At 45.8% G+C, this 25,897-nt stretch overlaps 1 long non-coding RNA gene across 1 annotated transcript; it reads right to left on the bottom strand.

Annotated features, from left to right (window-relative positions):
* Nucleotides 1-1,806: 1,806 nt before the first annotated feature.
* On the bottom strand, nucleotides 1,807-25,463 carry LOC121440693. Its single transcript, XR_005973379.1, has 3 exons — nucleotides 25,405-25,463; nucleotides 24,553-25,088; nucleotides 1,807-1,900 (listed from the first exon to the last, which is right to left on the bottom strand). It is a non-coding gene; the product is annotated as an uncharacterized LOC121440693 (long non-coding RNA).
* Nucleotides 25,464-25,897: the final 434 nt, after the last annotated feature.

Genomic DNA, 25,897 nt, shown 5'->3' with positions numbered 1-25,897 from the left:
AATAAATTAAAAAAAAAGAAATAGACAGAAAGAGAGGAAGATTTTCATAGGAGAACCACAGTGAACAGCTGGAATCAAGGTCACTGTGCTAGACCTCCCAAAACTACCGGGAAAAGAAGCATCCATTTTTCAGCTACAGAGAAAGCCACTGGAATTATGTCCCCAAGTATTGGTCCTTTTAAGTTATTGCCTTGACTTGAGGGAAATTTTCTTACTCTGTCCAGCCACATCAGTACCATCCACATGGATGCAGCATTCAGAGGTGCATTTGCAGTCATGCTTCCTACCATGCAGTGATGAACTGACCCTCTGCAGCTGTAAGCCAGTTAAATGTTGCAGTGCTCATGATATCTGTCTCAGTGGCCATGGTGTCTCTTCACAGCAATTGAGTGGTGAGGAAGATACAGGCCTTAGTATTTTGGTCAGAACCCAATATCTGAGGGCTTCTATGACATTCAGTCCACTTTCGTCAGCTCCATAGACTTGCCTAAGGGTAAGGAACCCACTTTTCACCTAAAGCTGCTGGAGTGGCACACGCCAGTGGACTCCACTGCTTCAGCCACATGCTAGGCCTTGATCAGTTTTCAGTAGGAAGACAAGGGCATCCACATGCCCGACGAAGGCTTTCACTGATAGTGCAGCTCATAGGTGAGTCAGTCTCCGTGAGGTTAGACCTGACCTTAAATCAAAACCCCTATATGGTGGTTAGAACCCAAGAGTCTAGAAAGAGTAAAAACAGGAGAGGTCCTCACAAACTTTCCTAGTGAAGTAGTTCAAAATCCTCAAGACTGAGCAGTGTGGCTTCCAAGGCTCCCATTCATAAGACAGGAATATCTCCTGGTGGGATATCAAGTGGAGTCCAACAAACTGTGTCTCCAGCCAATCTACGAGTGCTCCTGGTTCCAAGGGACCACTGCAGAGGATGTAGTGAGAGGAGTGACCATATGGGAAGGGACCGTCAAATCTGATCATCAGGCAGAGAGCAGGCTGCCCTAATGGACAGGGGAGAAAGAATGGATATAAAACCAGAGGGATCTGCTTAGGACCCTTGGTGTATCACTCAGTTTTGGAAGGAAAGAAGTTATAGCTTGAGAAAGAGAGAAAGGCAAATGACTCGCCCTCAGAAATTAGTCACTCCTGCCACCAGGAAGATGATGGTCAGAAGTGGTGTTCATTGCCACTAGGGACAGTCCTCTGTTGGTACGGATGAGGATAAGTCTCTCTTGGCACCATGGGATCTGTGACATCACTGTAGCCTTGGGAGCACAGGCTCACTGAGAGAAGCTTTGATTAAGAACTCACAGCAGAGGCCTGTCCAGTGCTGCAAAGGCTGTAGCTGTGCTCTGATGCATTGCCTGGATTCCCACTCAGGGGGATTCCTGCCTAGGATCAAAGGCCTTTCCCCCACATGCTGGGAGGGGAGACAGAAGATGGCCCTTGGCTGTTGGTCCATGGGCGTTGCCTCATCTAAAGTATAACATCTGTTGTGGAGGTCACATCTTCCGGGGAGAACCTGCTCCAAATGGCTGATATCAAAGTGGGAAGCCATGAATAGAACTGACCTGGAGCCCTGTGGATTGGCTGGATCTTTTGCTGGGAACACATTACATGTTAGTGTCCCCTCTGCTTCCCCCTGCTTACCAATCTCCTTTCATCAGATATTGATACAAAGAGCACTTCTTTTTCATTTTGATGTCATTCATTTATTGTGTATGTGTGCGGTTGGAGCATGCATGCCATGATTCTTGTGTGGACATCAGAGGACATCTCGCAGGAGTCAATTTCTCCTGACACCATGTGGGCTCCCAGGAACAAATTCAGGTTGACAGGCTTGGTAGCAGGCTTCTTTGCACACTGATACCTCATTGGTCCTCCAAGAGCACTTCCTGGGAACAGCAACCTATAAAATATGAGTAAATAACAAATAAGATGATTTATGTTTCCAAGATGATAAAACCAAAAAAAAAGTTGGCCATAAAAGTAATCCATTTAATTTATACCAACTATATGGTTAACGAGGGTCCTGTTAGCTGTGACCTAGTTTTGACCAAGTACACATACATATAAACAAAACAGACTCTTCCTGAGAGTCCTGCAGGCATTCATCCTGGGCACATCCTTTGTCAGATCCCAGACTTCCAAGCCTGACGTCCCCCTCAGTCACTGCATACAAAAGAAGGCCCTGTCTCAGAGCCTAGCAGATGCAAAGCTGCAAAGTCATTGTTGTGACTCATGATCAAAATTTTTATGAGAATTTGTGGATTCATAGTTTCATTTCCAGAATCTTAAACTTTTGTGCTTTTTTTAAAATATGCCTGGCTTGCTTTTTGGCCAAGTCCGTTTGAAACCGAGCTGCAGTTTTTTAATAATTCAGATATATAGGCGGAGCTCCACATTTCATAGGCAACTGTAAACCTTACAATCACAGTTTGAACATATCCAGCCTGATGGATCTTACCTAAACTGGAATTTCATATCTATCCAACAGCAGCTTCATAAAGCCAGCAGAGATCAATATATGAGGAAATGTTAGGAAACCACTAGTTTGATAGCTAATTAAAATTATAATATATAAAAAAGGAGTTCGAACAGGAGTATCCTGTAGAGGTGGACAGTGCGGTTCTCAGAAGACAGGGGTTATTAAAAGAAAATCTCAGTGCCAGGCATGGAATGACTCCCTACAAATAATGGGCCAGGGGAGCCCCAGAGGCGCCCGAACGATGCAGGCAATTGTTTTTTTATCCACTGTAACTAACGGTAAGATAACACTCACGTTGGATAAAGGGCATAGAAAAACCAGTCTTGACTAACCAGGAGGCTCTCCCTGCTGGTTAGCTTATGTGGCTGTGCTCTGCAGTGCTGTGCAGGCTTCCGGGAGAGAAGTCATCAGCAGGTTTACCCAGCACCGGACTGGCATGCCCTGCAAGATGTGCACACTGGTACAATAGTGACAAGGGTATCGCTGTATTTCCTAACCTCTTTCTGATTGAACGAAAGGCCCGCTCCACAGGAGGGAATTTCACAGTTGGTACTATAAACCTGGTCAAAACCTGGTTAAAAGCCAATGACTGAGAAGATTACAGGCCCTTGGGGCAGGGAGGAGAAACCCACCGTTGTTTGGATAGATGTCCGTGCTGTCAAATTGCCTTCTGAAGACTTATGTTTATACTCATAGATTTGTTTTTTGCTCAGCTTGGTTAAAGATGCTTCTTTTCGCAATGGGTAGTTCTTAATGTGGATACTCAGAACTGGCCCAAGGGATGAGTAGAAAACGTGAGTGCTCAGCTGTGTATAAATCACTTACATCAACCTCTTCCCGGTCAAGTCTCAGGAGCATTGCGTAAAGGGGGCAGAAAGCATGTAAGAGCTAGTGGACTGAAGAGAGCTGTGACTCCCAAGTTCTGGACATGCCGTGCTTGTTACACATATCAACTCGCTGAAAACATGGTTGCTTTCACAAGATCTAGGCAAGATCAAGCCAGCCAAAGTTCCAGATTAGCTGGGGGAAAGGGGAAGCTCTTGGCAGTTGGTGGCTGCTGAAGAAGGGAGAGACACTGTCCTTTAGGGGTATATGGCCAGTTGTAGGTTACCCACAGCCCAGTGGACAGTCCCACAACCATGCACTTATGGACAGCACTGGCTGTACTCAGGCTTATTAATAGAAAAAGAGTGGAGAGATGGATCGTGCTTAAAAGCACTTTTGAGATGACCCAAGTTCTGTGTCCAGCACACACATTAGGCAGCTCACAACTGTTCATAATTCCAGCTCCAGGGGACCTGACACCCCACCCCACACCTCTTTAGGCCCCAGAAGGCACACTGTACACTCATATGCACGCACACATACAGACATATATGACAATAAAAATAAAATAATCCTAGCAAATAAAAAGGATATGAAGTAGAGAGGGAACAGGTGAGGGCACCAGGGGCAGTTGGCGGAGGTTCTAGTGGGTGGATATGGTCGAAATACATGGTATAAAAGTATGAAATTTTCAAAGCCAAAGGAATTGCCACATACCCTGTTATCATCTACATGGTCACATGTCTGCTTAGTTGGACGTGTAGTCTGCTTCTACTCCCTTGTATGAGGCTGCATCCTGAGCTACTGGGAAAAGAATCCTTTTGTGGGCAGGCCTAGCAGATAAAGTCACCTGCTGCCAAGCCTGACAACCTGGGTTTTATTCCTAGATCCGTATCGCAAAGGGAGTGACATGATTCCCATAGATTCTTCTCTTACACACATGAATAAATAAAGGTACATTTTTAAGAGAATTTTTTCCATGACCCAAAGTTCATGTAAGGCCATAGTTCATACACCCCGCAGGCAGGCACAGTGCAGTGGAAACTAGTAGGAACATCTTGACTTTTGACTTGTATGAAGAACGAAGGACCCTTGTTTACATATGATCCTTCTAAGACAAGGGATCTTGCTTTTCCACGTTAGCTCAAACCCCTCAGCTGTTTTACTAGAAGATCATGCTGTCATTGCATGTGGCCGCTGAAGGACCACACCTCAAATACAGTAATTGCTTCTCCCTGTCTCCTTTGACTCCTCACCTACATCCTTCCTAGCTGGGTGGTCTTGTCAGCTTTATTGGTCTCCAATTTCAAAACCTAACCAGACAAACACCTCACTTTCTAGCCGTGATCATGCCTTACTCGTGGAGGTCCACAGAGGCAGGAGCGTGGGAGTTGGCATGGAGGCATGAGGATCCACACAGCGTGAGAGAGTGACTCAGCCCAGACCCTGTGAGCACCTGAGTCAGAACACATGTTCTCTGGGCTATGTGCTTTCTCAGTTAGGCTAGGTTGTCTCCCGCAGGCTGACCTCACAATTGATTTAGCCCATGCCAGGGGAGGAAGGCGAGGAGGCTATGTGCTTTCTCAGTTAGGCTAGGTTGTCTCCCGCAGGCTGACCTCACAATTGATTTAGCCCATGCCAGGGGAGGAAGGCGAGGAGGCTATTGCTTTCCTTCTGTGCTTGTCTTATCAACACACGGTTGGGTGTTAGAGTATTTGCAGAAGTATTTTTTCCCTCTTCCCTTTGAAAACATTGAAATTTCTCCTGATTTTTTTCATTAAAAAAAATCTCCTGTTCAGAAGATTTTAAGCAAATGTCTCCATCTTGAGCAACTGTGGTAGCCCAGTTGCTGTAGCGGAGTGTCTCAACTGAGCAACTCCAAAGGAACAGAGGTTCAGTTCTCCCAGTTGTGGTGGCTGAGAACGTAAGCGGCTGGCACTGGCCTGTGGGGACACCTTCCTTAGTGTCACAGATAGTGGAGGATGTTACGGTGAGGAAGCCTGCAAGGCAGGAAGAAAGACTGAGCTGAGCTCATGATCTTATCAGGAACTCAGTCCTGAGATAAGCAACTTAACAGCCTGAAGCCATTCAAGGTCCTGCTTCTTACTTTTCAGCACAGGGATTGGGGAGATGGGAGGAGGCTTCCAAACCACAGCAGCAATTTTGTCATCGGCAACTCTGATTGGCCGTTTGATGGCCAATGGCCTCCTTCTTGTACTCCCTTCCCTTGTCAGACCAGATTTAGCTTCTTGTGTGTTTGTAGATGGAATAACAAGTGGCCCCAACCTGAAAGTTTTTCTCTTTATTTGAGTCACAAGAATCTTTCTCAATCTTTCATGTGTCATCTCTGTAAGAATCTAGAATGGTTCTCCTTCTAGTGAAAGACCTATGTGACCAGAAACATATTCTTTCTTTGTACTGCTGTTTCCGTGCCTCTGGGGCAGTGGTGTCATGAGGCTGACCCCTGTTTCTGTTGATAGATTCAGGATCCATGCTAAACTCTAAACATACAAGAAGACACTGTGCTAGACAAAATATGTTTGCCTTGCAGAGCACCAAAATCAAAGATGCAAGGCAATGTGGCATTATTGTCCAACCATGTCATTTCAGGATGTGTGTTATTGAGTGAGGGTCATTTGGGGTGGGTGTCAGAATCAGGGAAAACAATCAGGAGATGATGGCTGTGTGGTTTTGAAGATGGTAGGAGTTTATCAGCACATCTACATTTCAATGGCTGTCTGTTGCCCTTCCTGCCTATATTCTTTTAACCTAAGTTCTCTGGGCTCCCCAGCCAGGTCTTTAGTTCCAGGAAAGCCTACCTACTCTTTGTAACCCCAAGGAGCTATTGGATGTTGTCTAGACCCTCTGGGTCCATGGTAGCTCACCTCTGTGGCTGTATCTCCACTCTTGCTCAAACCCACAGAATCCAGTCAGCTTCCCTGATGAATTCACTTCTGGTCCCTTTATCTCCTCCTACTCATAACATGAGCTTTCAGTGTGTGTTGTTAATGACCTACATAAGTCACAATGGCAAAAAATATGATCTGGCTGTCTATAGTTAAAAATAACACAAGGAAAAGTGTCAGGATTCTCCTCTATGTACTTCCCTAAAGGCAGAAAATGGTGTGCTCACAGCACCGAATATCAGCAGGGAAGTCAGTCCAGCAGTGTCTACCTGCTTTAACCAACGTTCTTCCTGTCTCCACTGCCACTGTGTCAAGCAGGCCCTGTCACAGCTATGTCGAGACTTGGTTCTTTATGGAAATTTAGTGCTGCTTTAGTGTACTTGGATGGGAGAAATATAGAATGAGCTTAAAAACTACAGGGAGATTTTTCTATTTTAATACTGTGGGAATATGTCCATCTTTGTACTTCAATAGAAGACTAGTTAAGGGGGGTGGAGAGATGGCTCTGTGGGTAAGAGTGCTTGCTCTGCAAACACAAGGACCTGAATTTAAATCTCCAGCACCCACCCACATAAAAGCCATGTATATCTCTAATCCCAGTGTTGAGGGTGGAGACAGGAGGATCCCAGGAGCAGCCTGTCCAGCCAGCCTAGCCAAAATATCAAGCTTCAGGTTCAGATTCAGTGAGAGATGCTGTTTCAGGGGAATGAGGTAGAAAGAGAGAGAATACATTGGTTTTTTTTTTTTTTTTGGCCTCTGATGCATAAACACACACCGTGCATACACATCTCTCTCTCTCTCTCTCTCTCTCTCTCTCTCTCTCTCTCTCTCTCACACACACACACACAAACAACAACAACAACAACAACAACAAAGAAAAGAAAATCTAAGTAAGCAAGATAATAATAATCTTATACTTATATGTTATACTGTAGGGTTCACGTAGAAACTAAATGTCACCTCCTTTGAGACACCTTGCTGAGTCCTCAGAGTTGCCGTGGCCTTGGGCTGCACCTTAACTCACTTCCGAGATACTCAGACAAATGGATGGCGTTTCTGTACTAAGTATTTGATGAAACCTCTTGTATTACTCTTTTGCTATGATAAAGAAACACAAAGTCAATAACTAAAAAAAAAAATTACAGGAGAAAGTTTAAAATTCTAGATGATGTTTTCTAAAATTTCCTTTAAAATCTTTTATCCCTAGAACAGATGATAATAAATGGAAGCTAGTCATACCTATCTGGGCCAGCATTTTTGCAGTGATGTGAAATTAATGGATTCCGGCCTTTCCATAAGAGCTTGAAAAGAAGTGGTATCCCAAGCTCAGAAACATGTGGAGCAAATAGTTGCTATGTGAATTATGGAGTATTAGGTAATTCTCTGGGCATATTCTTCCTCATCCTTAAAAGTTAATCTCTGAGCTATGCACTGTAATAATAGATCCGATTGAAAAAGTATTTCTGGCACTAATGCATAATGCATAAAATATGTGCGTACAATCTGAAGGCTGAAGAATAGATCATTCTTTAGGGTCAAGAATGATATGAAAGTTCCTGCCACTTCAGAGGAATGGAGCATGGGTATCTATGGGCTTAGCTGATTTTAAAGACTGATTACTGAACTGTTCCATGAAATATGAATACTTACTATAGCAATCCACATCCTATTTCAGGGGCTTCTTAAAGGAACAGACTCGCTAGGTAATGCCAAGCGTTATGCAGTGAGTGAAAATTGAGGCTGAATGTCCCTTTTCTATTGGTTACTAAACTAGACTTTAATCTCTAAGAAAGCTTGAAATGATAAACAAAACTTGGTATCCATGGTAACATGCATAAGAAGGTAATTACTTTTCTTTATATTTTTCAAATCTCAGAGTTTAATAGCATAGTATATGCATTGCCTCAGGCCCACAGTTCCTGCAGTTGGTCATTAAGCATCAGAAAATGCCCTCTTTACCGGTCATTATTACTAATAAAATGCAACTTAAAAGCCCTATGAACAAAGGAGCCCCAGAGTCAGCCGGAAGGCGGGAAGGCAGGGAAGGGGGAAGGTGGGAAGGCAGACCTTGACTAGATGGGGTCTTGGCATAGACAGCAAAGACCCTGGAGCATCCGGCCCAAAAGCCAGGCGTGTGTCCTGAGAGCCATATTCCCCAGGAAGGCCTTTCAGCAATGATTAATTAGACTCAAGAGAAATCACTCTGACCTTTAGGTGAGCAGACCAGAAGGACCTAAGCCCATGTCCTCATAAGAGCACCCAGCTTCTGTAGGAATTTTACAAGAGCAAAGAATTCTATACCTGCTAATGCCAGAGCCATGGTTCTCGACCTGCCACAGTCCTTTGGGGTCACAGAGCAGGTATTTACATTAAGCTTCTACAGTTATGAAGTAGCAAAAAAAAAACTAATTTTATGGTTGGGGTCACCGCAGCATGAGGAACTGTATTAAAAGGTCACAGCATTAGGAAGGCTGAGGATCACTGCCTTAGAGGCTCATACTTTGTTATATTTATTTGGAAATCTGGGCTTGTATTATTATTTCTTTTCCTAAGAAAGACAACAAATTGGATGCTTGTGAAGACACAGAGGGGGATTTACTTACTAATCTATCTGAGGGTCTATCTCCATCTGCAGAGCATTGGCACTATTTAAGAACACCCGAGAAACTTCAGCCCAGTGGAAACCCAAACCTCTCCCCTGGCTTTACAGGTCTCTTTCCCAACTCTGGCACACCTGCGTGGCTCACAGCACACAGGTGCCAGCCTCGGGATTTCACCTGGCTGCTTCGGTAACACTGTCCCCAGATGACCTGTGAAAACCAACCATGGAATCTGTGCCGACAGCTAGGGCAGCTCTAGGAGGCTCTAAATTTAGACCGTCTTTTCCTTCCAAGAGAGAATTTGTTTGTAAATCAGTTTTTGGAACGGAAAGCAAACATTTTCCCATAGAAATACTAGAATGTGGGTGTGCAGCTTTAGCCCCAACGTCAAACTCTACGCGGGCAAAGCGTTTTCGCTGGGTCTACCTCTCCGCCGCTCAGCTGTGTACATTATGCACCAGATGCCCTTCGGTGGGGCAATCAGCAACTGAACCACCATGTGCAATAGGAAAACAGCCAGCTTGTTCCTGATGGGAAGAACTGCCCAGCTGCTAAAGCTTGGTGGCCAAGAGAGATTTCCTTGATAGTTCTGACAGTGCCACCCAGAAGCATAAAGGATCAGATTTTTCTGTGTAAGGGACATTCTTAAATCTGGTGTTTGTACTTTGGAAACTGCCAGCTCTTAATTTAGAAAGTATAACAACTCAGTCAGGCTAACGGTGAACTCTATGTAGTTTAGACCAGGAAGTTGAATAAGACAACATAAACAGTAAAGTTAGAAGGCAGATTTATGCAGAGATAGACCCTGGGACTAAGTGCTTCATAGCAAGGCTGTTAGTAAGACCAGCCCTTCCAGCCTCGAAACATGGCAATGAAATGTTTCTGGAATGGAAGAAGTAACGGAATTCAACTGCAAGCGTGATGCCAGTTCCAGGAAGTCTGTAGGGGCCACCTCATAGCTACTCAACAACCTCCAATTCTCCTCCTTCCTCTTCTCTCCTCCCCTCCCCTCCTTCCTTCTCCCCTCTCCTCTCTTTTCTCACTTTCTTCTTTCTTTCTTCCCTTCTGTCTTTTCTTTCTCTCCCCACCTTTCTCCCACCTGAAGTAAGCTGTGAGTAGTGAGTGAGAGCTCTCCTTCAGAGGCAACTCCTCTAGTTTGTTTTATCCCCAGTGACAATAGAAGAAGGATGTTTCCAGACAAAATGAGGATTGGTGTAGAATAAGACAGGAGGAGCCAAGGATGGAGCCATGAGCATGAGGAAAGGCAGAATTTCAAGGGGTTGTTAGCTCAGGAGTCCTGAAGGGAGGAATTAATCCAGCAGGCCAGAAGAAAGGCAGAGCTCGGCCAGGAAAGGCGCATTAAAGGGTGCCTGGCCTCTTCCAGAAATGAAGATGCACGCAAGGCCTAGTCTCCAGCTTTAGGAATGAGCCTGTACGTTCCAAGCAGTAACAGTGAGTGTGGGGCTGATCAGGACTCTCTCCAGCTGTCCAAACTGGAAACCTGTGTCCCATTGGTCTGACATCCCAAGGCCAGAACAATCTCCACCACTCTCTGACCTCTGCGGAAGTCACTTAATGTTTCATTCTCCTCGCCTTCCAGTTTGGGTGCCTTTAGAGATCTTGGTTTGCATTCTCCCAGTTCGGGTCCTTCCTTAAGGAATCTTACTGCCAGGCTAGAAGTTCTCAGTCTTCATTGACTAAAAATGAAGAGGAATTCAAATGCCCTGTCCTTTGTCATCACACCTTGGGGCAATGTGCTCCGTTTGTCACTACCAAATAAAATGGCAGAAGGGGCAGATATTTTGAAGCTGCATGGAAGCATTTTCAAATGTCAATTAAGGAAAAGCATTATGTCCTAAGTTATTTACTCTGAAATCAAATTTAAGAAACAGAAAAGGACAGAACACAGTGATGCTATTGGAAGACAAAGGAAAGACAGCAGCTTAGTGACTGGGAAAGACTGGAAGAGTCACTGTCCTGGGCCTGGGAGTCTGTCCTCCATCTCACATTCTCCATGGACAGGCTTAGCCCTTTTGAATAAATCCCTTTCAGAAAGAAAAGCTTCATGATGATGAGTTCATGTAACCCCTTCCTGCGTGTAATGAGTGGAGAGAAACAGGAAAAGCACATTTAAAATACGACACATTCCAATGTGATGAGATTGCTGAACATGGGCCTTACTTGGAAACCCTACACCCTGAGACGCTTGCTACTGTGGCAATGTTCTTTCTTGTGCCACAGTGACTTCCCAACTCCTGCTGTTTGAAAAGCATGGTTTGAATAATATACATCATAAAAATGTATCAGTCCGTGTAAAGTTCAGGCCAGAAAGCTCCTGTTCAGAAGAACACTTCATGGGCCTTCCCTACCAGAGGTCTATATGTCTTTCTTGGTTACTTAAAAACTTGGTTCATTTTACAAGATTCAAGCTAGGGATAACAATGCACATACTGTCTTTCACTATCTTTATTAATGTATAGCACCAGAGAAACTTTCTATAAAAGCTCAGCAGCAGAAGACTGTTCTGAGGCACACCATGTCTGAATCCCAGCACTGTTTTGTGTGGACATCAAGTTTGATTGACGTTTCCCTTGACTCTTTACTAGCACTGAGCATAGACTCCATTGAAGGAATGACTTCAACGCAGTGCAATATATCTTGGGCCACTCCCCACTGACTTCCATTCCACATCAGGACCATGGGCTAAGCAATGGTCCTCCAGTTACTTCCATTTCATGTGAGTCTCCATAGTGGACTCATTGAGGTTCCCTCCATCCATTTTCTATTCCCAGTCAGTGTCTGAAGGGGGCTAGCATTTCCTTCATCCACTTCTGTTCCACATGAGCCTCTACTGGGTACCATTCCCTTTGCTTCTGGGGATTACAGAACAGCAGAAGAAAGTAATAGGGTCTCTCCCAGTCAAAACAACTTGAGGAACTTTTATAAAGGTTAATAGTAAACATTCCAGCAGCTTTTGCTGATGCTATGGATTCTGTCAGTTATTCACCGTGACCGCATGACCCCTAAGCCTCTGTAGATAATGCAGAAATGAGCAAGTGTGCTGGTCGCCAATAAAACTTTCTGTACAGAATCAGGCTGTGAGCTGGGTTTGTCTTGCCAGACTGCAGACTGCCAGCCTACCTTTGATCTAGTCTGACTTCCTCATTTTACAGATAAGAAAAAAGAAGCCTAGAGAGACTAGAATCTTCCAAAGTTGCTAGCTGGCCAGGGCAAAACCAGATCCCCTCCAGCGTCAGGCCTGAAATCTAGCTTTCTCTCTACCAGGCCACAGTGGCTCCACCTCATACCATACATTCATTCGTCCTGTCTCTGACATAAATGAGTCAAGAAATAAGATATGAAGAAAGTTGAGAGGAAATTATGCTTGTATTTTATTCAACTCCTTCACATGAACTATTTTGAAGGAAAAATTTTATATAAAACCACTATTTGTTTACTCCTTCAACCACCATTATGCTTCAAAGGAGCAAAAAATTGAGATTATTATGATTTCAATCTCATGCAAACTCCATCTGAATAAAGCAAGCAAACTAGGATTGCTAATTCACCAAAGAACTGTTACCCTCCAAACTCAAGTTCTTATCGTGGGACTCTGGAGTTAATGGCTTCATGAAGCTCATGCAGAATGCCCTGTGTCCATTCCTCCTCAGGGCAGAACACATAGGTATAAGATTCTCAAAGGCATTTGTGATCCCAAAGCCTACAGGGTTCTTTATTGACTGTGAAATGTCCTATTTCCATCCAAGTTGCCTTAAGAGGAGAAAATGAAGAGGCTCCAAGGGATGAAGTCCCTTCCTCACATGGTCTTCTATGGCTGCTCTCCAGAGGGTAGTCAGTTGGCCAAAAGCTACCAAGAGGGGAATTAAAGCACTCATGGCTTGGCTGACATAGAAGCACAAACACAGCCTTTGGGATGATGGCAGCATCAGCATGCTGGGAGTGAGCAAAGGCATAAGTCAGACTCAGAAACCAGTGGGACAGTGTGGGTTTGGCATCTGGAAACTCAGTGACCTATCGCTACCACCACAGAAAGAAAAATGCTCAGACTAAGTAAATGGGAAAAAGGCCTGGGGTTGTAGTGGCTGCTGTTTGAATACAAAGCTGAATGCAGAAGGAAGGAATAGAAACTCCCACACACCGAAGCAAAGACTGAACCCAAATAAGAATGGGCAGCTTGAACTGTGGCCACAATGGCCCAAAAAGCAGACACCTAGATTTTTAGTCCCCACACACAGATACTGACCACTGCAGTGAGGAGTGAGAGATCTCAGGCTAAGGCCCAAACCCTGATGGCCGATGAGAAGGGGTGCAGATATCTCTACAGCAGCCCTGATAAGTCTTAGGAAAGTTACTGCATGACCCAAGTCCCTAGGAAGAAAAAAATAAACCACAGATTCCTGATGCCTCTCCCAGGCTTCAGTGCCCATCCTAGGTGGCCTCTGTTTTCCCACTTTTCCTAATTTTTCATAGTCAAGTAGGATCTCCACAGCAGGGTGCCCTTCCCCACCATGGTCTCCTTGGATACTGCACTTCAGGATCTGTTACGTCTGAGAACCTGCAGCGTGCAGATGAGGGTTAAGGCAAGCTTCTTTGGCACAGGGTATTAGAAAGAGAGAATTGATTTCACAAGCCTCTGACTCTGGAAACACCAGAGAGATGAAGGTTTAGAACTCTGCAGAGATTTTGGCATTGCACAGTAATCGCCAAGACCAATGATGCCCTTAGCTGAAGTGGTGTGGCTCTATCCTGGCAGACAGGACTCCTACCAGCTCCAGAGGGATCCAGCCACCAGGAGAAGCTGAAATATGCTCTGTTTCCTCTGCTTGCCCAACACATACACCATCTAAAGCTGAATCAGCAGGGTGTACCAGCTGTGGGGCAAAGTGGGGACCTTCATTATCATCAATGATATTTGTCATCTAACTCTCCCATAAGGCACAATTAATGTCTTTTAATAAAGTGACCCTGAGTTCTGTAAGTATGCAGTCCATCCTCACAGTGACAGTCTTAGTAACTTCCAGGGGTCCCTTGGAATATGCTCAAAGGCTAGCATTGGTTTAGTAGGGAAAGCTGAGCGACCACTTCACTACCAGAAGCCTCAAGCTTGACTCTGGGTACTTGCACAGACCTTTAGTGACTGCATCCCAAGGTCAAATTTGTCAGAAAGGCATTCTTTATATCTTTATAATAGTACAAAATTAAAGGTTAAAAAATATGTCCACCGAAGAAGCTATTTCAAGTGAAGGATTATGGGAATAAAATGGTTTGGGTCTTTACTCCTGTGATGAAATATGACCTGTCCAGTTTTCTCCTCATGATCCCCCAGAAAGCAGACCAGATACTGTTTGGGAATGGGCCACAGTTTTGGTGTGTGCATAGAGATGTGTTTTGAGGCCTTCCTAAAGCCTGGACCTTAGAGGGCAGAGGGAGTACAGTCTCTCTTTTCTGAATGCCATTAGGGAGGCAGACTCATGGCAACAGCAAAGAGCTGAAGCCCAGTGATTCATTCATCAGTCGTGTGACTTTGGAATCTCACTGTTTCTATGCCCCGCTCTCCTCTTCTGTGCAATGAAGAGACGAAGAGGCTCTCTGAGTTTTTTTGTTTTTGTTTTTGTTTTGTTTTTTTTTTTTTGAGGATAGTTATCAAGTTGTGAAGCCCTTACCTTGGAATAAACTAAATTTTAGCCGAGGGAACCTCCCCCATCTACAGAGTCGGCACACATTATTAAACACCTAAGAGAAGAATCTCTGCTAAATTCCTGGCGTAAAACATCCTTTTAAGGCTCTGTGGCTGCCGGGGAAATATTCTCATACTTGGGCATTTGTAATCAAAAGAACATACTTTTAAGAAATAAGAACAAGAGGCTGGGGAAGTAGCTCTATGGGAAACTGTTTGCCTGGCCCGTGCAAAGCCGAGAGATCAACCCCCAGCACTGCAAAAGCAGCAATAACAAGACAAGCAGGCCTTGGGTGGGCCAGGGGGACAGAGTGTAAAGCCCTCCAGTCTACCCCGGATTCAGGCTGTTCTGACGCTCAGAGGAATGATTAGTGCCTGGCTCAGAGTCCTCGGAAAATTGAATAAAATGACTCATGTAAAAGTGACCGCCCAACACTTGGCTTAAGGTAAGAATTCAAAATGTGTTGGCCACGCATGTTCGGGAAGCTTTCGCACACAGTATCCTGTCTCCCACTCAGTCTGACTCACCGCTGAGCCCATTTTCACAGGTGAATAATCAGGAGTGATGGAGCTGAGCTGTCAGATGCCCTGGAAGCCAAGCCAGGCCCTGGCTACAGAGACCAGGGCCCCATGTTCTCCACAGTAAACCACTCTGCTGCTCACGTCCTGACATTGGGAGAGAGGGGGCCCTCAGGACCTGCTAATAAGACTTCACCATCTATAGTGTGGCAGGACTTTTCCCTCAGCAAGTATCCTGGAATCCTTGGGATGGTTTTTTGTTTTGTTTTGTTTTGTTTTGTTTTGTGTTTGGTAAATGTTCCTGATGAGAAAGAACTGTCTCAGGATCCCACAGTGTGTCATCCTCCAGACTCACCCCTGCAGGCAGTTCCCAGTCCCCATGGCCAGAGGGGACTCTGTCTCAGCACATGGTGTGGGATGTGCACGTCTCAGTGTATATGCAGAGGTCAAGGGCAACCTTGGCTGTCCTGTCAATCCTTTCCTTCTACTTGTCCAAGACAGGGTCTCTTTTGTTGTTTTCCACTGTGCATACAAGGCAGCCAACAAGCTTCTGGAAATTCTATATCTACCTTCCTGCTCCCAGTAGTTCTGGAATTACCGACACCCTAGCTGCCATGTCTGCTTTTATAAGGGTTCTGGGGATTTGAACTCAGGTCCTGAGCCCCCTCCCCAGGTCCACCTGTAAAATGTTTTCAAGTGCACTAATTAAGGAGCCAGCCACTCTTCTACAGAACCCCACAGAGCACTCACTTTCCAGTACTAGAATTTTTCCCTTCCTTTTCTTACTTGATTCTAATCTGTGGAACTCATTACCTCCTGTTCACTACTGCTGTGACGTGTGACTCAGTGCTTCTCACTTAACGTTATGAAATACACTGATGGGCAGTGTGACCCAGCAACCTGGCTTTCCTCTGTTTTTAAACAAACAAAATAAAAACATGAAGATATAGTTGGGAGGTCTCTACAATGTCTACAATAGTTAATCCACCTTTGGCCCTTGGAATTTCTGAGGAGTTTGAGGTTCCGATTGCATACACAGCCGGGCCAGTTTCAGAGCAGCTGGGCAATGTTGCATGCCCTGAATGGTTGACCCAGAATTTTCTTATCCATATGATTTTTACCAAAACCCTGTGAAGTAGGATGGTGTTTTTTAGATAAGGAAACGTAGCCCTTGGGTGACTGAGTGACTTGCCTGAGCTCTCAGAGCTATGAGTGTCCTTGCCGACAGGAAATGCAGGTAACCAAAGGTTCAGAAGCCCCAGGAGAGCTTCTACAAGAGTCTGGGGAAATTACCAGACATTGGAGCAGTTTACTGAAATTTAGATGTGAGCACCCAGTGGAGCGTGGCCAAGTGAGGAAGGTGAGTGGGACTTCCCACTGACACAATCACAGCTTCCTTACCGGGTTCTGGACAATTTTGGACTGGGATGAAAGGTTGAGTTTTCATTCCTAAGGGCAGTAAAATTGTAGGTGTGGTTCATACCTGTTGTTCTAAGACTTCAGAGGCAGAGTGGTGTGCGCCAATGGCCTCCATTCTGTCAATTATGTTTTAAATAAACGCTGATTGGCCAGTAGCCAGGCAAAAAGTATAGGTGGGACAACCAGACAGGAAGTAGAGGCAGGTCAGGGAGAACTGGAGAATTCTGGGAAGAGGGAAGCTCCCTCTACAGTCCTGCCCAGACACACAAAAAGATATGACCTGTTCCATTAAAAAAGGTATTGAGCCATGTAGCTAACATAGATAAAAATAGTGGGCTAATATAAGTTATAAGAGTTAATAAAAATCCTGAGCTAATGGGTCGACCAGTTTATCATTAATATAGACTTCTGTGTGATTTCTTTGGAGCTAAATGGCTGAGGGACCTGGTGGGAGAACAAAATCCCAAACAACAAATGGCACCCGCATGGACAGCTGCATCCTAAGGGGAACCCTTATGATGAGTTCCAGCCAGGAAAAAAGGAAGAAATGAGGTGGGTAGGAATGGGGGACATTGGAGAGGTCCACAGTTAGGCTTTCTTTGAATACCTTCTTCCCTGACCACCTACGGCCCCTGGGCCATCTGCACCCCTTGCCCTGGGATTCTGCCTCACACTCAGGTTCTCTATGCTCATTGGACAACATCCATTTGACTCTCTTGCCAAGTGAGCTTTCTGAACTCAGAGGCACACACCTTTTACTGCCTGCAAAGGTGTTTTACTAACTTGAGTTCATGTCTCCGGGGACCCATTGGAACACAAGCTCACTGTGAGCCAAACAGCAGATGCAACAGCTGAAGGAACAGCCTGGAGAAAGCATTACAGGCCTGGGTGGAAGTTAAGGAGCGGTGAGCAGGCCCTGCCTCCAGCTGCAGGCTGGAGCATCCCCCAGGTGAGTCTAGCACACTGTTCTAAAAGCTCTTTTAGGCCCTGGGACCTGTTCATTCATGAGTGCATTTCCCTGAACATGCTTCGGGGCCTGAGAAGCAGCTGGAAGAAGTGAGCGTTCAGAGGAGCGTTGGAAGGCGGAGGTCATCTCCATGGCAAGAATTAACACTTCACCTCTGCACTTTTGAGTGAGACCATGCTCTCTTTCACTTTCCACACTTCTACCCCCTCTCCCACCCAATTTCTGCAGCTTTCCCTCCCAGAGATCCCTGGATAGCAGACAGTGCCATGTTTCCTTTCTAAACTGCTCTGATGGCTCCCATGTCTCTCAAGGCCCTGCAAGATTGCCTTCTTCCAGGCGTTATCTCCTTTCACTTTTCCAACCCACAGCCCCTCAGCTGCCTGCCCCTCCACTAGCCAGCCTGTGGGCTGCCCTCCAGCCTCGACATTCACTTAACCGTCTACTGAGAATGCTTCTCTTCAGGAAATCCATGGGTTCCCAGCTCTTTCAGATCTGGAATCAGATTCCCCTTCTTAACACAACTCACTTACTGCATTGAATGTCTTCTTTCCCTTGGGGCCAGGAACATCCCTGCCTTGCCCACTGACAAATCCCCAGTGTACCCGCGTATCCAGCACATGGTTCAGACCCAGTTCACACTGTCTGAGAAGATGGGCCATTCGGGGGAGGGGTTATGTCAGTAGGCTGGTACCAAGCAATAACCTTAGTTCCTGAGTGTGGCTGCTCTGAGGTGTCCAATGTCCCTTTCACGTTAAGCATGCAGGTTTCTGGAAGAGGGGGAGAGACATGCAGGGGAGTCTGGCTCTTGTTACACCAGCTGAGAGATTTCTTCTTTAGCGGAAACCACACCTGAGATCTGCTAAGACAGAAACTCAGGATCAGCAGTCACCGGACACCTTGGAGTGGAGCCATGAAGATCCTTCTGATCCCTCCGCTACTCAGGACAGGAGACTTTCCACCTCAGCAACCCTCATCAAATCTTCTCTAGCAACCCAACAAATCAGTTCAGGCCGAGACTTCATGGCAAGCCATGGGAAGGTCAGGCCAGCACCAACAGCATAATCTAGTGCAAAGGGAAAATATGAGAGCCTCTTGTTCACAAGTTATTAGTTCAAAATGGCAAGAACAGACCCTGAAAGCCAATGACAGGCCTGAGTGACAGCATAGACCACACACTCCTAACGGTGGCCATGGCCAGAACTGACGATGACAGTGGCCTCCATCGATGTACCTGCCAGGAGGTCACCTAGAATAGATGCAGATCACTCCTGTTCAAGATGGATGTCAGGTTTCTTCTATGGAAGAAGCAGAGAACACAAAGGCTGCGGGTATAATGGTGCATGAACTCAGGCGGTGACCGGAGAAACAGGAGTTCCAGTCTAGCCTAGGCTATAGGACACCCCGTCCCGACCAAAAGCTGAAAGAAACCTTAAGGCACTAGAACTAGATCATCACCTATATTAAGGATGCCAACTGGACTGGGACTGAAAAAACATGGGATAAAACCAGACTCTCTGAATATGGTGGACAATGAGGGCTGCTGAGAAGCCAAGGACAATGATCCTACTGCATGTACTGGCTTTGTGGGAGCCTAGCCTGTTTGGATGCTCACCTTCCTAGACCTGGATGGAGGCGGGAGGACCTTGGACTGCCCACAGGGCAGGGAACCCTGACTGCTCTTCGGACTGGAGAGGAAGGGGGAGGAAAGGGAAACGTGGGGAGTGGGGGGGGGGGAGTGAGGCGGGGAGGAGGCGAAAATTTTTAATAAAAATAAAATAAAATTTTTTTAAAAAAGATGTCATGTTGCAGGATAGAGGTGGTGGTCAAAAGCCAGTGACATCAAAGGACCAAAGGTGGCATTAGTAGTCAGTCTGGGTTAGAGTCTGTGGCAATGAGCAGCCAGACTTTGATGTCGTCTCCATTTGGAAAAGTGGTCAGTGACCAGCAGGATGCAAAAAAGAAGAGGAAGCTTCCAGAAACTGCAGAGGACAGGCTGAGGTTGAAGCCTGTGGTTGTGGCTGTTCTGCTAAGAGGCCCAGGGCCTTTCCCCATGAGTCAGCGAAAGGGGCATGTGGTTACTTTATTGTCAGTGCTTGGTGGGTATCCATGGATACATGTGCTGATGTAGATGATGTAGTTAGATGGTCGTTTACAGTTTTGAGAGTGCTTTCCTGTGTATAATGATTTGGGTCCATCCTGTCAGTAACCCTGGAAGGTCAACAAATATTACTCCCTCTCCAGGCAGGCATTGACTGCCCACTGGTGACCAGTTGGAATTCAAGCTCACTATGACAGAACTCCATTTTCAGTCTTTGAATACAAAGGAATTTAGACTCAAATTCTGGAGGAAATTTATCATCTCTGTAATGCTCCTGTCACCCTTGGCTATCATCAGTCCAGAGATTGTGGTCCAGTGCAGGCCAAAGCTTCATTCACAATATCAACAATGGAGGCACTGCTTCCACTACCCCTCCATCCCACCAGCTCTACCAAAGGGCAGCGTGAGTAACGGGGGTTGCAGAGAGTAAGCCCCTCCTTGGAAAGGGATGCCTAGGGGAACAGAAAGTGACTCTCAATACAAATGTCACATTACCACCTTAGGGTCATCAGAGAAAATCAAGTTAAAGACAAAGAACAGATGAACAAGGGGCCCCTGTCCTTGGTGAATATGTGTCTTGAAATGGCCCATTAGCTTCTTATCAGTATTCCTTTGGTGCTATTGGTTTGATGCCCAAAGGTGTGTGCAATCTGCCAAATTGCATTACTGTGCACACCTAACTCCTCTGCACAAACAAGTACCTGCAGATGCAGCCAGTGGGCTAATGTTAATCTAAAAACTACCCAGGGCAATTAGTCCTTATAATGAAACAATCTCTTGAGGAGCGCATTCCTTACGAAAAGAAAAAGGAGTGTATCTTAAGCTCGCCTCCATTTGACACCAACACATGTCAACAACAGCTGAACTTATTTTTTTCCTCTTCAAATTCTGCAAAAATTCATTCCCAGGTTTACTTTCTGTGCCAAGTTTTAGAGCTGAGCAATTTTTTATGGTCTAGTTATAAACCCTAGAAAAACAAGGTTTATAGGAAATGTTGACACAGTCGTAACTAAAGTGGTGCTAGCTGACACCTCTCTATTTTCAATTTGGGGATTTCTCCTAGGAAAATATAAATGCTAATTCAGCAAAGGAAGCCAACTATAATAAAAAATGCTATAGTCTTCCTGTTCACCCTGTGAAGGTATGCTTCAGAAGACGCAAAGGCAACATGGAGGTGAGCTTGAATGAGAACACTCAGATGTGCGGCACCTGCAATGGCTCAGCCACTGGTTACCTATAAATGCTGCCCAGGAATGCATGCTGTCACCATGAGTCATGCTGTTCAAGGCAGCTCATCTAGACGCTGGAAGATTCCAGGTTTCTGCACCAAGGTGTCTACCAGGCACTCACTGTGCACTGCTGAGTCCCCAGGTACAATGAAAAGCAGATTTCTCACAAACGGATAGGGAAAACCATGAAGATGGGGGGAACAGGGAGATGGAGTGGCAGCAAGAAGGGATGGCTGAACTGGGTGACTCATGCAGCTTGGGCCATGACCGGTAACATCAATCTGACCCTGGAAAGTCTGTTGAAAGATCTGGAGAAAGGCCAGCCTCGGTCCTCATCCTCTGGCCTTCTGAACAGCCTCGTGAGAAGCACATGCATTCCATGTTCAAACTCTGACTTTCTTATTCTGAAACAGGGGGGAGGTAGTGGAAGGGGAGAGTTTGATCTGGGTTTGGTGCAAAGGAGTGGCACTGGATCACAATGAGGAGCAAAGCAAGGCAAGCTGAAGTAAATGTTTGAAAACCCTCAACTCCACAGACTAAACAGCTTTGCCTCCCAGGGAGCCAGAAGGCTGCTGTCTCTCCAGGCCAGTGACAGCTGTGGCTCAGGCAGGCCGTGCTGCCTCACATGCAGGCCATGCTGCCTCCCCGGGTCCTGTGGTTCTATAGTCATGTCATGTGGAAGCCTGCTGTAATGAGACATGGACATACATGCTCCTCTTAAGAAGAGGGTTGTTTTGTATTGAGTAAAGTTCTACTTTGAAAAGCATCTCTAGAAAATGAAGACACTTTCAGTTGACGGAAAAATGGCTAGCACAAAGGGATAAGTATAAAGATAAAGATAGACTTCTTATCAGGTATGGCGTTGCTTCCGGGGCTCCTGAAATGGGAACACGTTGCTGACAACTTTGCTTTTGAGTGAAGTTTGAGAACCTACTTAAAAGGCCACTGAGTTACACCCCAATGACTACCAAGTAAATCTGACCTTCCTCAGTCACAAGAGACTAAGTTCATACCTTCATGAGCAAGATGTATCTTGGGTAATTGGGGTTTTATGCCCCACGTTTCTAAACTATTCCCCAGAGTACTTTCAAAAGCTTCCACAAGACAGCGTCTCAATTGTTGCAAAAACCAACCAACAAACAAACAAACAACAATAACAGAAAGTGAGGCATGCTTTAAAGCTGGCCTTCTGCAGCCCCTGCCTGCTCGGGAGGCTGAAAGGAAGACAGTGGGTTTCTGGATGTACCTGTCAAGGCTAAATGATTGTTCATTTCCTGTGAGCTGGGAATAGTGTAATGGCATACAGCTGGGGAGCAGGGTGGGGCTCCTGCTCTTTCCTCTTCCAGGAGCTGTGCTCCTCACCAGCTGGGAGAGATTACCATATGAATGTCCTGGAGAACTGAGGAGGAGGAGCCAAAGGAGCATTAGAGGTGTCAGCAACTTCTTCCCTAGGTGTTCCTACCTGAACTAACCCTGATGATATTTTAATAACACACATGTACAAACATTCATTTACTTTAAAATGAGGGGTTGTGGTGGATACAAGGAGGGGTTTACAAAGCCTCGAACACTCTTTCTGTGGAAGTGAACTGATTAGATGTACACCGCTATGATTATGTATGCTAATGACCGGTTGAGTTTGAAAGAAATAGTTAAGAATAATAAGGTATTTTCACCCAAGAAAAATGAATTTGTATCAGAGTGTCTATGCCTTGCTAATGCAGCCATTACCCGGAACGACAACAACAACAAAAAGCACAAATTCAATACCAATTTTAAAATTAGAATTCAGCAAAACGAAATTCAGGGCACTTATTTAAATGCATGCTTATGCCTTTAGTATAATAAATTTTGTTCAGTGTTTCATTAGCCCTTACAGTATGCCTCATGGCTATGTCAGATATGAAATGCTTAGAGCTGTAGCCAACTTCTCACACCTGGTGGCTCCCATTCTAAGCCAGCACCTGAGCAGACAGAGAAGAGGTGAGGATGGGGAGAGGTGATGCGCACATGACCAGGTCTTCTGCTTCTCCTGGCCAGGAAAGGAGAAGTCACAGCAGTGGGAGGTTTCTGCCGAGGGAGTCTCCTAGAGCGTAGCTTCTTGACCTTGACCTGTGCAGGAGGTCAAGATACCTAAGATCTAAGGGAGAAGAGAGGTACAGCTTCCTGCTTTGATCTGTTTCTGAGTGCTTTAACCCCACTAGGCATAGGAATACCTGTACAGTTTAAAACCTACAAACCAGGTCCCACCAAACCTGAAATAAAGTTTGAACAATTGAAGAAAAAAAAAGAAACTAAACCCTAAGCTGCATGAAAGCAGAGGCAAAGCTGCTGTTGGAAATGAGTGAGAAGTAAAACGACAAGATTTCGTCTGAGTCTTCCAGGCACGCACTCCAGAGAAAGCGCTGCATGCCCTGAAGGTCTTGTGACTCAGTTGCAGTCCCTGCCACTTGCTGCAGTTGTCCCAGGCACTGGCACATCCAGGAGGAGGCTGTCTTCTCTGTGAGTGCTAGGGGGCAGGTGGCCTGAGAATTGCCACCACATTCTACAGGAACACAGTAAAGTGCTTGCCCACCCAAGGACTAGAGCCTGCCTTTACATCTCAGCACCAGTCTGAAAAGCTGGGCGTGGCAGCACCTGTCTGTAACCACAGCCCTGAAGAGGCAGAGGCATGTTGAGCCCTGAAGTTCCCGGCCAGCAGGTTCAGTGAGAGATCCTGCCTCAATAAATAAGATTCATAGAACCTGAAGAACACACCCACTGTTGACCTCTGACATCCACACACATGTATAAACATGTGCACATATACACATGAACATGTGGGAGGAAAAAAGAACTCTCCATCCTCCCAAATCCCCTAGATGTGATCAGTGGGCTCACTCCTTTTTCATGTTCTTTCCCCAAAGCAGTTACTGATAGATGATAGCTACCCTGAAGCATATTGGGGCCAGGATGCAGAGGATTTGGCTCCTCACATAGCAGAGAGGGAGCCCAGCAGTTGGCTGTCTCTCAAAAAAGTAGGAGGTCTGGGTTTCATTATGGCCCAGAGTTGACTTCAATCCCAGCATGCTTGGTGCCCCTTTTGGCATTCCTCGTACAGGAGCTCTTTTCTGAAGTTACCACGTCATGTCCTCCATGCCCAGAAACTGCCTCCGGAGACTCCACAAAGAACCTGAGGAGAGGGGTGAGGTGCTTCCTTCACAGGCCTGGTCAGGCGAGCCTCACTGTGGTGCCTGCCTGAGGCCTCATTCACATCTCAGGCAGCAGATGATACCTAGCTTAAGGAGGAAGGAGGAAATGAGAATCTCCCAATATGTCCGGTTTTATATTTTTGCTACCTAAACAAATTTTCAGTGGCCTCAATGTAATGATGCCCCCGAATGCTCTGACGGAAAGAGATAGTGGTCACAGCATTTGGGGCTGGTGACCGTCACACTTCACTGGGAGAAGACCTGCCTGTTTGTGTGTGTGCCATGGGGCAGGTGCAGAGGCCGTAGGACTAACTGCTAGAGTGAACGCTCTCCTTCTACCGTGTGCGTCCCCGGGATCAAGCCCAGGTTGTCAGCCTTAGCAGCAAGAGCCTTTACCTGCTGGGCCATCTTGCTGGCCCTGGTATTAAGCTTTTACCAAAGCAACGACCTACTTTACTGATAATTTCAAAAGTCATGGACTTCGGAGAATTATTCAAGATGCGGGATGCATATTGACATTTCTAGAAGACAAAGGTTTAGTCATTTTGTACCGTTATTTGAAATGTTGGACTTCAGTCTATGCCAAGTTACCTAATTGTAATTGAAGTCTATGCCACTTACCTAAGCGGTTCTCAAGACTTTTCCCCTGATTTCTGCCAGCATTCCAAAGCATGCCAGTCAGCCAGCCATGTTCACTAAGACAGCCTCCGTGTGCTTGCAGCAATGCATCATGCTCGCCAGGTGATGTGGCGCCTGTCGCCTCTCCACGATACACCTGGGGAGATTAGTGTGGTCTTTTGCTTCCGCTTAGAATCACAAAATGAAGACGCTTATCGGGGTGCCTTCGGAACAACTCTGAGTTCACAGTCATGGATGTAGTGAGGTGCCCTTCAGGGCAACTCTGAGTTCACAGTCGTGGATGTGCTGGTTTCCTTACTGCTTCGCAGGGCGAATTCTATGATAAGAAGTAATTTCAGATGGACAAAACCATTCAACTGTGGTGTACTATAAAAACAATGACATTTAGACTCAGAACTTTCGCATGACGCTATTGAGGAGTTTCTCTGCGGAAGATTCTCTCTGTGTTTCTTAGCCAAACTGTTTGTTCCTCTTGTTTTCAAACAGATGGACATCTTTCATTGTCTGCTGACTGAACCCTGCAGAGACAGGTTAAACAGGAAGGACTCGAGTTATGGTTTTGTCTGTTTCCAGCGAAGCACCGGAACATTCATGAATGAAACCCTCTAAGAATTTGCTACTTACTTCTTCTATGATCTCCCTTCTGCGCTCACTAACCTGTGCTTTGGAACCCCTCAGTCAGTCCACAACCCCAAATTTCCAGTTGCTGACTAAGCATGATTCCTCCAGTCTTTCTGCCTCTTCCAAAATCCAAGTGAGCCCAAGCTACAGTCTCTCTTTAATTTTTACATTTTTTTTTTTAAAACAGGGTTTCATTTTGTAGCTCAGACTGACCTTGAGTTTGCGATCCTCTGGCTTACAGGTGAGCACAGCTCTTACACCTACTACCCAATAGTTGGTTTTGCTGCCATTCCTTGCTTGTTTTGTTTGTTGCTTTTGCTTTAACCTATAAAAGCACCATGTCTGAGTTGTGGCAGGAAGCAGGACGTGACTGTTCTGAATTCTTACACTGTCCTTGTGAAGGGACACCTTATCTCTCCTGCTTCCATATGTCATTTGTCTCTGCTTATCTTGGGAGCAGAGCCCTGGCGCCCTGCCTAGGACCGTGTGGGAGCCAAGCAGTTTCTCTCTTGGGGTCATCGTTTAGTTAGTTGTAAGCACCTAGTGGAAAATTACTCTAAACATATGTGCTGCAGAACCTTCAGGAGAGTGGCTATGGAAGCCAGCTGGAAACAGAACAAGCCATCAGCCCTCTGCAGACAGCTCTGTGAGGTGGATGGGATGGCCATGACCTTCCATGCAGTACCTTCAGAGCCTGTGCTGGCAG

This window comes from Microtus oregoni, unplaced genomic scaffold (assembly GCF_018167655.1).
Source record: "Microtus oregoni isolate MIOR12 unplaced genomic scaffold, Mior012 000070F_ref0000104, whole genome shotgun sequence".
In the NCBI taxonomy this organism is placed as follows: Eukaryota; Metazoa; Chordata; class Mammalia; order Rodentia; family Cricetidae; genus Microtus; species Microtus oregoni.
This window is presented reverse-complemented; position numbering and strand designations above follow the sequence as displayed.